The sequence below is a fragment of the Sorex araneus genome, chromosome 1, assembly GCF_027595985.1.
Source record: "Sorex araneus isolate mSorAra2 chromosome 1, mSorAra2.pri, whole genome shotgun sequence".
NCBI lineage: Eukaryota > Metazoa > Chordata > Mammalia > Eulipotyphla > Soricidae > Sorex > Sorex araneus.
In genome coordinates, this window is record NC_073302.1 from 52,186,755 (window position 1) to 52,201,242 (window position 14,488).

General features: G+C 37.0%; 1 protein-coding gene across 2 annotated transcripts in view; it reads left to right on the plus strand.

Moving 5' to 3' along the window:
- The window catches only part of MLLT3 (MLLT3 super elongation complex subunit), a 322,233-nt gene that overhangs the window by 2,401 nt on the left and 305,344 nt on the right, over positions 1-14,488 (plus strand). The window lies entirely within an intron of this gene.

Genomic DNA, 14,488 nt, shown 5'->3' on the forward strand with positions numbered 1-14,488 from the left:
AATACATGGAAAACGTGATTATTGTTACGTCTCTACAAGTCTCTTTGGGGTCCCTCTGCCTTCCTCCCTATGTATGAGACAGTGGGTGCCAGTTGTCGGGACTTTGGTCTCTGTGTGGTTAGCCGCCCCGCCCCCGGGGTTTTACGTCTCCTTGGGGGTGGGGGGGCGAGGGGATGGGGGACTGACTTATCGCTTGACACCCCCCCACCCCCATAGTATTTGATTGCTCCTTAGCTTCTGAGCCGCTTTCCCAAGCATATGCCCTATGTGCTAAGCAGGGAAGAGGTGCTTGCAAAGGTCTAAGCGAAGTTTTAGAGGAACGGTATTGTCTTGCCTTTGGCTTCAGACCTTCCCCACCTTGGTTTGTAGTCTTGGTGTTGAGTTTGCATAATCTAGCTCAGCCTCTGAGGTCCAAAACATTGCCCATAAAGAACAGGAGCCGTTTGGGGGGGCGGCGTGGGGAGGGTGGGCGTGAAAAAGAAACACGGTGTTGTTTTAAGAGAAATCTAAAGTGAACTGGGGAAATCTCGATTTCTATTCCCTTCAGCCTCTGCAAAGCTACTGTCTGGTTGTTTTAGTTGGATTAGCGGAGGTAACAGTACAAATACAATAAGGTGCTTTGTTTGTGAGCAGGTTTATTTATCTAAGTCGACACAATGGTTAGTAGTTATCTTCCATTTGATCCGTAATCTTTATTGGCATCTAGAAGTCCTGCAGTTTCTTAGAGTAACATCATAATAAATCCTTTCTGCTTAGAGCTATGTGGAAGTTATTGAGCATTCAGGGGCTGAATAAAGAAAGGAGAAATGCCGTGTGCCTTAGAGGTGGCAGAGGTTAGTGTTGGTGCTTATTTTTTGTTCCCAGAGCCCATGGAATGGCACCTAGGGTTGTATGTCTTGTCTTTAGTGATTTGTTTTATAGCTTCTCTGACAAAACTTGAACAGTTGAAATTTGATGGGTTTGGCTGTCATGCTCAGTAAATGAACCAGCTTCTCAAAGAGGGTTGGAAAGATGCATTGCTTATAGGAAATAGCATTTGGATTTTGCTAGTATCTTACATGAAAATGCAGCCAGAGATATTATACTTCATACTTTCAGAACTGTGAAAGAGATGAGTTTCTGTCCCTGTATGAGGCTGGAAATGATGCTCCTGGAATCTTGCTCTCGCTTTTCCATGTGTCTCTAGAGTGGCCATAGAGGAATTTAAACAAAAGAAACCACCTTCTAGGATTCTTGAGATAAGCTATTAGGACAATTTGGTTGTTGTTCACTTCGAGATGAAGCACAGTGAATAACCAAAAGGCTGAGTATTTATTATGGTATTAGAAAAATTAAGTTGGTTGGCAGAAAATGTTGCTCTTAAGGTAACTTTGTATAGGTGCCTTAATGGTCAACAAAGTAGCATTATGAAATTAGAGATGATTAACTTCTCCATATTTGACCTCTATTTCTGGGTTTCAGTGGGTGTGTGCAGTGATGTTATCTATACCCCCCCCCACACACACTTAATGATATTCTGTCCAGCCTGAGGGCCCAAGGGTGCTGCCCACACCTGGGAGTGGTTGCTAGGTGTGGTAAGCTGCCTGATCACAAGCTGATACCCTCTGGGATGGCTCTAATGAGGCAGGTCTGCGGATTGGTTTGGCTCTTCAATTTTGATTCTCAGCTGTGGAGTTTCTTTATGTAGTCTATAAGCCATTGTTTAAAAATGTTTATTTTTGGATTTTTATTTGTATGTGCGCTTCCTATGATGTGACAAGTCCTGGGAAAAATGCCAGCTTAACGTAGCCCAGGAGAGACCTTGTCATATTGTAATTACACATGATTCAGATTGCAGGAGAAGGTTTCTCTGTTCATTGGGAATAGTTAGTCGTAAGTTTAAACAGCACCAAACTTGCTGCTTAATCCAGAGATGATATATTTTGGTTTATAAGGTCATTTAAGCTGATAGGAATAAAAACAGAGTAAGAATGACAAGCAGTTTGACATCTACTTCTGTGCATTTTCAGGTACTATATTTGTGATGTTGCAAATCTGTGAGTGATAAAACTGGAAATGAGAGAAACTGCAAAAAAATGGCTTTGTGACAAATACAAGTTATAACATAGTTAAGAGAAATGTGCACACTTTAAACTATAAATGGCTATTAATATGTTATATCACATTCACTCTACATAGTAGCTGATAAACAAAGATGAATCACAGAACTGAGGATGAACTATTCTGTCATGAAGATGGATGAATGCTTAGTTTTCATAAGTCTTCAATTGGAAAAGCCAATTGATTTTTCAGGTTGATTTTCTTTATTTCACAGTAATATTATAGAACTTATAGAGGAAGAAATTATGATCTCTTCAACTTGTTACCCAATGAAAGTTATATATACCATTCCAGAATTGAGCTAATAAGATGTGAATTAATGAGGTTTTTACTATGTCCCAGAGATGTGTATTAACACTTTCAATATAAGACTACTAGTGTAAAGTACTAGCAAAGAGATTTTGATGTAAAAGCAAAGCCTAGAGTGCCTGTTAATTTTTATAGAAAAGACAGGTCAGAGTATAATGCATTTTAAAATTATCTACTTGCAAAAAATTGCCATATTTATTATGTCAAAGATTTATAATAGCCTGATATGACTGAAATGAATAGTTACATTCAAAACATTCCATTTAAAATATTAATGTTTTCATTTTCAGCCTGATGTGAATTTGAGTGAACTTTCTTTTCAATTATAGCTCTCCTTACTGTTGCAATTCGTTCCTTTGACATTTATGATATGAAATCTGTTCCTTATTATTTCATGTAAGCTAATTTGGCCACTGCTATGATTTGATAGTTTTTTTATTTGTAGCCTTCGTACTTGAATGGGCAGATAAAGCATCATAAATCCCCAGCAAACTTTCTTTTAAATGTTTTAGCTAGCTTTATTTTGTATTTTTGATTTGTTAAATAATTTTTTGGAAATAATTTGTGTGATATATTTATGAGGATACCTAAAATTTGAGGACTTGTTAGCTGAAGATATTGTTTGCATCCAGAGTATTTTCTCTTGAATTACATAAAGATTTAAGTAAAATTAAAGATGAGTGACTATTCTGATAGAAAGTGTTATAAGATTTATGCAGATTCTAATGTATTTTGAAGCAATATAATTTTTCAGGATTCTTAAAATGAAATTTGGAGATAACCCATCTGCCATTAGTGAAAATATAATTTGGGCATGAATATTTTACAAAGCAAACTGGCAAACTGAATTACAGGGTTATTTTTTGTTTGTTTTGGGGTCACACTCAGTGGTGCTCTGGACTTATTCCTGAGAATCATTCTGGGATTACTCCTGGTGGGGCTCAGGGGAACATTTGGTGCTGGGGATTGAACTCGGATTGATAGCGTGTAAAGCAAATGCCCTACCCACTAGACAGTGGCTCTTGTCCATGAATTAGTTTTGGTTTTGTCCAGGAATTAATTTTAAAGTTTTGTTTTTCCTTTGATTTTGAGCCATACCAGAGGTTTGTGTCAGAGCTCAGGGGAACCTGTGGGGTGCCAGGAATCAAACCTGGGTGAAGTGTGTGCAAAGCAAGCTCCCTGCCAGCTGTACTGTCTCTCTTGCCCCAGTTTTAATGTTTAAAACCCTCTTATCCAGCAGTTTTACTCCTGGGAATTTTCTAATACATACGACTTTACCACTACTCGAAGATAAGGCATATTTTTGGTGACTTATTTATTTTTTCGGGCCATGTCCAATAGTATTCAAGTGTTGTTCCTGGTGATACTAGGAAGGGAACCCAGGGCTCACACGAGCAAAGCGTGCACTTCAGCTCACTGAGCTTTCTCTCCAGTCTTACAACTTTTTTGCTTTTTTTTTTTTTTGGGTCACACCTGGCGATGCACAGGGGTTACTCCTGGTTCTGCACTCAGGAATTACTCCTGGCGGTGCTCAGGGGACCATATGGGATGCTGGGATTTGAACCTGGGTTGGCCGCGTGCAAGGCAAATGCGCTACTCGCTGTGCTATCACTCCAGCCCCCACCAGTCTTACAACTTTTTTAATAGTAAAAACCTGGAAGCAAGTAATATAGAGAATTTCACTTGGGTGTGCAGTTAAACTCTGGTTGTTTATGAAAGAGGATAAATTGAGCTGTAGATGCACAGAGATCTTCAAGAGATATTAAAATAAGGCAGGTTGTTAAATCATGTGGCCACATTTATAAAATGTGCTTATATAGATAAGCAAGCATTGTGTGTGTGTGTGTGTGTGTGTGTTTATAAAGAAATGTATTCTGGATGAGCAGGGACCAGACACTTAGCAATTTGGTAGGAGCTTCTGGTATAGGCAGAGATAGAAAGTTATATTTTTGTGGTAGTTGATTTTTAAACTGAAGTTAGAACTTATATTTAAATATTATAATAAGCCTGCCATACTTTTTAAAGATGACAGGAAAAGAGTGAAGATCCAATATAGATAAAATGTTGCTTTTTAGACATGGGTTAGCATAATCTAAAAGTGATCTTTACCTTTTTTGGATGGATATTGTTGCTGAGCGGAGAGGGAGAGGAATTAAGAGTTTGGATAAGAGATTCTGGTATGTACTTGGTCGGTTATTTCTGATTTTTTCAGATGGGCTTTCATTGCTATGGGAATGATGATAGAATATACTATTACCTCACAAAGTTGAGGATTAAAATGAATCAGCTATTCTCAAACTGATCTTAATAAGATCTATTTATGCTCTTAAAAATTTAGAACTCCAAAGGGCATCTTATGAAATTTATATTTACTAATGTATACTAGAAACTAAGCCTAGGACATTTTATCCTGCATTAAAGATAATCATGTATTAAAGATAACAGTGCTCTACCCATTACATGTTAACTACAAATAACTAAAGAAAAAATACTTCTAAAAAAAGAAAGGGAGAAGATCTCTTTAATGTTTTGTTTATGAAGACAAATAGGTCCTCTGACGTGTTTCCTATATTTAATCTCTTATGTTATTACAAATCATATAGCCCATGGAAAACTCACTTGTGAGTGAATGGGAGTATAAAAGGTCTTGGGATCCTCAGGTCCCTGGATAACAATCAGAGAAACTATTATAGTCAGATATAAAATATTGAACATAAAACCTGGCACATAGGACTCGAGATAGTCCAGTGGGTAAGGTGCTTGCTTTGTATGGAGCCAGTCACACAGCTTATGATCCCTGAACTCAGAACCAGAGTATGTCCTGAACACAACAGGGTGTTGTCCCCCAAACAGCAAACAAATAAATAACCCTGGCACAGGTAATTGTGCTACTGATGTAAAAGTGTTTTTTTGGTTTTTTTTTTTTTTTTTTTTGCTTTTTGGGTCACACCCAGCGATGCTCAGGGGTTACTCCTGGCTTTGCACTCAGGAATTACTCCTGGCGGTGCTTGGAGGACCATATGGGATGCCGGGGATCGAACCCGGGTTGGCGGCATGCAAGGCAAACGCCTTACCTGCTGTGCTATCACTCCGGCCCCGTTTTTTTTTTTTTTTAAATAGAACTATTATAATTGTTGTCAACATAAACACTGATGTAATGGTAAGAGAAAAGACAAATCTTCCTAGGTATATGCAGAATTAAATTCCAGTGTGCCATGGACAGTTTTTCTTTAGAAAAGGAAAATCCAAAGTCAAATTTAATGGCTTTAGTTTATATCACTGTCTGCTTTCAGATGTGTTATCTTCATTAATGCAGAAGCGTTTTACATTTATTACTTAAGGGAAGTCTCATTAAACTTACCATTGTTAGGTTGACAGGTCAGGGGTAGTAATTGCTTTTATAATTTTACTGTAAAGTTTTTTCATTATTTTTCTGTTGGTTTAAAATTTTCTTCCAGTGATCTTCCATGAAACTTAGCCTTCACCCTTACTTTTTTCTAGCCATCTATTATAAATGATCTCTACTACTTAACTGCTTTTGTGGGCCTAACATGTGGAACTTTGTTTTTTATATTTTAGGAATTGAAATCTTGAAAAGAGAACTTGAAAAATTTGGAAATTGGGAAGGAGAAAGTTATTAGACAACAATTATACCAATCACATAATTGAGCAAAGGCTTGATATATTGCTGAATATATCACATTTTAATCTTTATTGAGCAAATCTTAGAATATTTGTGAACTGAAACAAAAATTTGACAGCAACCTGAAAGAAATAATATAAAATTCTTTAATAGTTTCTCTTGATTTTTATACTTTGTCTTTTCTTTTAATACTCATTCCTTAAAAAAAAAACAGTCAATAGTGTAGAAAGAAAAAAAAGATATGTCTCTCACTGTTAAATTAGGTCTTTGAACAATTTTGTGTATATGGTCAGAGTTTCTTTAATTCATCTTCTTCCTCATAGCATGAATTTTAATGCTTGAATGTTTTCTTATATTCTTTGTTTGTAGTTAGGCTACCCCTCACAGTGCATAGGGCTTACTCCTGGCTTTGTTCAGGAATCACTCCTGGTAGAGCTTAGTGTGCCAGGGATTGAACCTGTGTTTGCCACGTGCCAGGCAAGTGCCCTACCCACTGTACTTTCGCTGTGGTCCACTTTATTTTCATATATTTTGTGCTTCTAATTACTTATAGTTTTGTGTTCATTTTTAGGATCCTAATTTTATCTGGAAAAAGACCTTGGTAATTGATGATATAGCGGGTAATTTGTAAAACAAAAAACAGCATAAGAATTGAAAAATCGTGATGTATAGTGAAGTTCTGGTGAAGAATCCATTTGCTAACATTTTTACAGGCAAATGAAATTGTATTTTTTTCTGAATTCCTAATATGTTTATTGTAGAAAAATGAAATAATAGAAATGCTGAGAAAGGGATAGTTTGAAAATCTTTACAGAGAACTGTAATGTTTTGGTAGACGTTTTTATATATACATATAGATAATAATACAAATTATTCAACAAGTGTTTGGAGCTCCTTGTATGCCCAGAATACTTCTAATAATGGAAGAAAGCAGAGAGAAGTATCCTTATATCATGAAATATAGAGGATTACATATTTTTTAAAATTGCTAAATTTTATGGTATCTTGAATATAGATTCACTATGGTTTATTTGAACATTTAAATTATTCTCAGTTCTAATTTTTTATGAATAATGCTATAATGAACATTTTTGGCAATAATTTTTATGTTTGGTAATAATTTTATTATGTGAAATTTTCTGAAGAGATGTAGTTGAGTAGTTATATGGATTTTATATTTTACTATGTATTACCAAACTTCCTTTCAAAAAAAGATTGTATTAATTTATAATTCCCCAGGGGCTGTGAAGCTTCTATGGTTGCCAATCGTGGAATGTAATTTTTCTTTTTCAAACCTTTGCCATTTTGCTAGATGAAAAGAGACTTGAGATCTGATTTTTATTTGCAGTTACTTGATTAGTAATGCCACATATCTTGCATATGTATATGCTTTACTGTTTGACTTGGATGTGCTGTTTTTGTGCCATTGTGGCCACTGTTTGCATTTCTCAACCAAAATATACCAGGGATTACGCAGGAAGAATATAACAAACATTCATATAACCATTACCAAAAATGAACAGTTTTCAAATGTATGACTTGATGTTAGGAAATTACAGATGCAGCTAATTATTTTTAATGCTTCTTGGTATTTCTTTTAACTCGTCATTTTTTCTTTTATTCTATTGATGCATTTATGTTTCACATTTATATTGCTACAAGTCTAGCATATTGTACTCTAAAAATCTTCATGCAGAGTATCATGCTTGTGACCCAGTTTTTCCAGTTGAGATATGTCATGTACCTGAAGATTCACCTCTTTAACATGTAAAACACAGTGATTTTTAGCATATTCACAAGGTTGTTCAATTGTTGCCACTGTTAGATTTCAGGATATGTTCTTTTGTTGTTGTTGATTTTGTGGCCACATCCAGCTGTGCTCAGGGCTTACTCCTGGCTCCATACTCAGGGATCACTCCTGTGGGGTTCAGGGGACCCTGTAGGGTGCAGGGGATTGAACCTGGGTCAGCTGCATGCAAGATAAGTACCTTATCAGTTTTGCTATCTCTTGGCCCCAATTCCAGAACATTTTCATGAGTAACTAACTTGGTCTCCCATTTGTTCCCCTCTCTGTATGTTTTGATCTTTTCAAATTCCATTTACAGAGACCCAATTAATTTCTTTAATTTCTTCTGTTTATGACTTCAGTGTAGAAATATATTTTATGTTTAATTTCTTTTGTTGTTAAGGAATGTATAATTCATTTCTATTCTGCAAAATGACCATCTTTGTATGTGTTACCTTGTCTACATGAACAAGATTTTGGATAACCTAGAATTTGGATTGTTGGTTGTAGGCTTGTACACTTTCATTTGTATTGGAGAGTCACATTGTTCTGTCAAGTAGTTGGAATAGTTTATACTCTGTCAGGAAATATTAACCATTTTTTTTCAGTCTCTGCCAACACTGGATATTTTAAGATTCTTATTTTTGATATTTGGTTGAAAGTTGGTGACTTCATTTGCATTTCTTTGGTTCCTTGGACTGAGCATTTCCCATATATTTACTCATCCTCTGGATTTCCCTTGTACTGACTTGTGAAAAATATCTTTTTGTCTTTCTAAGAACAAACTTGGGTAAGGTTAGAGCAATAGTGCAACAGGTAAGGTACTTGACCTTGCACGCTGCAGACCAGTGTTCAATCTCCAGGTTCCCCAGGTGTGGTTCCTGAGTGCAGAGCCACGAGTAACCCCTAAGCCCTAAGCATTGCCAGATGTGGCCCCCAAACAAAACAAACAAACAAAAAATACCCCCTCAAACTTTTGGTTTGTTAGTCATTTTCTTATTTGTAGGATGTTACTTCTTTGTTTTTTGTTTTAGAGATTTGTTTCCTTTTTCTTGTAGCTTAATGTACAGTATCTTTTGTCATGGGCAAGTCTTTAATTTTGTCAAATTGATCTATTCTATTTTGTTTTTCTCTCTGGTTTTTGAGGTTTTGTTTAAGATTATAATTTGTGGGCATAGTAATGTATTTAACCAACATATTTTCTACTTGCTGGTTATAGTAAAAGGACTAGAGGAGACATGAAATAAAGGGAAGAGGAGGTCCCTGCCTTCAATATGCTTGTGTCTGTTAGAATTGGAAAGGACACTTGAGATTCTTCATCTCTGTTTACCCTTCCATTTTACATTTAGTCAGAAGCCTAGAAATGTGAAGTGATCTTGCGTATAGACACAATGAGTCACAAGTGTGCTGGTGCAAAGATAACTAATAATAAATGGTGGTAAATGTTTACATTTAAAGCATTGAGTAATTATTCACTTACATTAGCAGACAAATGTTCAGCAATAACTGCTTTTGTAGTTGTGATATAGGGTTTAATTAAGTAGTGGTAATCATGGTAGATACTGTTTAAAAGAAAAAAGTTCTATTGCAACTTTGGCGCAAAATTTATTTTATGAATTAACTTAAGGTTTTCCTTGGAGAGTAAATCACTTGGAAAAAATGGTTACTCAATAATAATATTTAGTTCTTGATATTTTCACTTTGTCCTTTCATGGTAGTTGCAATTCCAGGAGGGTTTTAGAACATTCTTTTAAGAAATAATGTCATTTGACCTAATTTTAAAAACTGAAGTGTGATGAGTTTGCAGTGATTTGAGACCTGAGGAAGACTATTATCACTGAATTTCTAAAAAAGATTAGGTTAGCATTTTGTGATTTTGCAGGTATGTAATAGAAAGCAAAATGAATTTTGGATAAAGCCAAATACAGTATCATTTTTTATCAAAGAAAATTATGTCTTGAATTTAATTCTGAGATTTGTTTACGTAAAGTAATGCTCTTAAATGATCATACAGATTACCAATTGATTTTAATTAGAGCTATTTCCTATGCTGGAAGATTGATATTCTTGGAGACAGATAAAATTTAAAATATTAATTTTGCCCAAAGTAATTTTTTTTCTCTCCCCTTGGTCCCTTTCCATGGAAAATTATTATTTTCTCATCAAAACCAGACCAAATGCTGTGTGTAGGCATTGATTTTTTATGAAGCAAAATAGGGGTCAGTGAGATAGTACTATGGGCAGGGCTCTTGCCTTGAATGCAACAGACCTAGGTTTGTTCCCTGGCTCCCAATATAGTCCCTTGAGCCCCAGCAGGAATGATCAATCCTTGAGCACAGAGCCAGGAGTAAGCTCTGAGCACTTCTGGGGATCCCTGAAACCCAAACCCAAACTAAAACAATACAAAACAAAGTAAAAAAAAAAGCAAAATATACATGAATGATTTCCTAAAATCTTTGTAATACCAGTAGTACCTTAGAGATTAGGGAGATTTACATGTCCCAGAGTGTAAATTTAATTTTCTCGATGCCTTTAAGTTTTACAGGTAGGTTTTACTCGCCACTTCTGTCTCCTCCTCCGGGACATGTCAAAGGAGATTAGCATTAGACTATTTCAAGTATTTATTTGTTTGATAAATGTTTTATAATATGTCAAATGTTTAAAAGCAAGGCTCATTGTAGACTTATCATAATCCCTACCTTTCATCTTGAATGTGACTTGGTGAATAATGAAAGTTTTAATTTCTTTTTCTTTTTTGGTTTTTGGGCCAGGACCAGTGTTACTCAGGGCTTCTGGCTGGCTCTGTGCTCAGGGACCAATCCTGGCGAGCTTGGAGAACCCTATGGGGTGCCAAGGATTGAACCTGGGTTGGCTCTGTGCAAGGCAAATAAATGCCCTACCTGCGGTACTACCACTCCGGCCCTTAAATTTTGTGTTGAATTACCCTCCTTTGCTTTTTATTTCTTACTTTAATCCTGTGTCATAAGCTGCTTTTCTTTGTTTCTCTTGGGCTTTGGGCACACCTAGCAGTGTCCAGGGGCTACTTCCAACTTGGGTCACTCTGGAAACAATGTCGGTGACTATGTAGTGCTGGGGCTTGAACCCAGCTCTCCTCTGAGTGCATCACTGGGTTGAACTCTCTCTGGGGAAAGAGCATTTCACCTCTTGAAATTTGGTAGCTTTTAGAGAGGGATATGTTTTTTGTTTCTGTTTTTGTTTTTTTGCTTTTGGGTCACACCTGGTGATGCACAGGGGTTACTCCTGGCTTTGCACTCAGGAATTATTCCTGGCAGTGCTCAGGGGACCATATGGGATGCTGGGAATCGAACGCGGGTTGGCCACATGCAAGGCAAATGCCCTATCCACTGTGCTATTGCTCCAGCCCCTAGAGAGGGATAAGTTATTAGGAATGTTGTTATAGTTAAATTGTCTTACCAGGATTCTTGTTTTAGTTTGTCATTGGGCCACATCAAAACAGGGTTTATTCCTGGCTTTGCCCTCAGGGATAATCCCGGGAGGTGTTCAGGGACCGTAATTGGTGTGCCAGGATCAAACTGGATTAGCTACATGTAAGGCAAGTGCCCTACACACTGTGCTATTGTTCCGACCCCTGTTTCTGTGGAGCCACAGAAGATGTAGAAGCAGTAAAAAGCTTATTTCAGGGCTGGAGCAATGGCACAGCCGGTAGGGCATTTGCTTTGCAAGCGGCTGACCCGGGTTCGATTCCCAGCATCCCATATGGTCCCCTGAGCACTTCCAGAAGTTAATTCCTGAGTGCATGAGCCAGGAGTAACCCCTGTGCATCACCGGGTGTGAGCAAAAAAAAGAAGCTTATTTCTACATCACATGGAGCCTGTTCTATGGCACCCATCTCCTGTCTATTTTTGCTCTCTACTGTATGGCATTAGAGGTATATATCAGATGAAATGGGACCTATATTATTGTAGTTTTTACTACTCAAACTTTTTTTTTGTTTTTTTGGGTCATAACTGGCAATGCTCAGGGGTTTGGAGACCATATGGGATGCTGGGGATTTAACCTGGGTCAGCCGAGTGCAAGGCAAATGCCCTAGTGCTGTACTATTGCTCCAGCTCCACTATTCAGACCTTTGATCAAGTTACTGTCCGACTAAGTTTTTGTAACATTGTAATATAAAGACAGATTCTTCTGTACCTCTAATAATTGATTTTCATAAATAGAAGCACCACCTGAATTTAGCAGGAAACATGTCCACTGAGAATCACATTTTTTTAGACTGTATTTTTAGATGTCTGTGATAGGCAGAAAATTTTTTTTCTTCTTTTTAATCTTTTCTTCCTTATTCTTTATTCACCTATTTTGGGTGCTTTAACTAAATCACTGAAGGGTGGGGATGTGTCTCAGTGGTAAAGTGCATTTCTTTCATGCATGAGAACTGGATTCAACCCCTGGCACCACAAAATAAAACAATGTGAACACCCTGACTCCACAAAATGCAAGTAGGCTTTTAGCTTTAAAAATAGGAGTTAGATATATTCCTCTGTCAGAGACATGTTTTGCAGTATAGTAGAAAAGGCTCTGGTCTCGGACATAGAAGGGATATGTTTGATTAAACCCCAAGGTCTTTAACTGTGCTGAAACATTATTTTTATTTAATTTTAAAAAAGGATAGCCTATGTGTTATTGATATAGTATTTTTACAATAGCCAAATACCACTCATTAAATATCAAGTGTATATTGATTATCATTCCTGGCAATAGCTATGCACTGCCATATTTTGATTTTCACTTTCCAAGAGTAGAATAAGTTGAAGCCCAATCCACTAGCATGAGACAGTGACTAATGAAGACGTTACTGGCGCCCACGTGAGCAAATCGATGATCAACGGGATGACAAGTGATACAAGTGATAGTAAGTTGAAAATGGTCCTTGGTTTGTTTTTGGTTTTTACACCGCACCCTGTGGTAATTAGAGCTACTTTTTGCTCAGTGCTCAGAGGACCATATGGTGCTTTAGACTGAACCCAGTACCCCTGAATGCAAAGCTTATTCTCTAGTCTATTGAGAGATATCTCCCCAGCCTTAGAATGATATTTTGGGAGAAAAAAATGAAAGAACACTCATTGATTCCAGGGGAATTTTCCCTTTTGTAGTTTTATTTTGGAGGGGCTCTCTGAGGGATTCTCAGCCCCTCTCCTGATGGGTCAGTATGTGAGCTCGAGGGTGCTGTGTTGCACTGTCACCGTGGTGCTGCTGGGAACACCCGGTCACAGTGGTGGGAGGTCTCCAGGGCCACACATTGTGTGGTTAAGGGACCAGGTGGGTCCCGGGATCGAAATAGGGTCAGGCTCCAGGCAAGGTATGTGCCTTAACCCCTGTATTCTCTCTTTCTTGGTCCCCAATTTTTCATTTTAAAAGATGGAGAATGAGCAGTAAAAGGAGACTTATGACAATAAAAGGGATGTAGAAGACAACATGAAAATTTCAACGAATAGATGATTAAGTTTTGACTCTGAGAAAGTTGCTTTCTGAGTAGATCAGTGCTAGTTACATCAGCAGTCAGATATTGTATCTCGGTCAAAGCCTTCTGGGAATTCAAGGCTTTCTATTTATTTGAACTTCTTCAAATATGACTCTTGTCACTGTCATGAAATCATTGGCTTCCTGCCCCCCTCCCCCCACAAAAGTTGATAGCTTTTTTTTTGGTTTTGTTTTTGTATTTCATATATACAGTTTAGTCCTTGACAGTTTTTGTTTTTTTTTTTGTCACTCCTGGTATTGCACAGGGCTTACACCTGGCTTTGCGCTCATGTATCACTCCTGGCATGCTTGGGGGACCATATGGGATGCTAGGGATTGACCCCTGGTGGGTCATGTGCAAGACAAGCACCCTATCTTCTGTACTAGCACTCTGGCCCAGACCTTGAAATTTTGTCTCTAAGTGTGCTTTTCCTGAAGTATTATGTTTCAGTTAACTAATATTTCTATTATCAGTAGAATGGTAAGTGGAAAGTAATTGGAAGTAATTGGAAAGTTGGACATGTAGGAAGAAAGTAGATAAAATCTTTGATCACACAACATACTTGCAGGATTTTCTGTTTAATAATTCAGATGCTTAATTGAAGTTGTCTTGAAAGGCAAGTGCCCTTCCACTCTTTACTTGCAATATGCTCTATAACTTATAGGTCAATGGAAAAATTATTTTTATGACTGGCTTAAGCCAAGGATATATAAAAATATACACAGAAGCATGAGAAGCAAGTAAAGGAGAATTTTCTTCTGTTGAAAAGCTACATAGGACCTTCTAGTTAGTATTATTTGACACAGTTTCTTTCTGAAAGGCTGTTTTGGGGATTGCCATCATTGATTTTAGTACTTTTATTTTATATCAGAAGGGAAGAATTGTTCATCTCTACCCACATTTTGGGATTTGTGTAACAGATAAAAAAATGCACTGAAAAGATGGGAAGAAACTACTATACCAAGTATTAGAAAATATTAGAAACTGTACCAATATTAGAAATTATCTCTGAAAAGTAGAATAAAAGGAAATTCCTATCTGTAAAATGTGTTGGATTGTTTCAAGCTTCCTTGAATGCACATTATTATGTGAAAACGAAACTAGATATTTAGATGTACAGATGTATATATTTTAAAATCAGCTGTTTCGT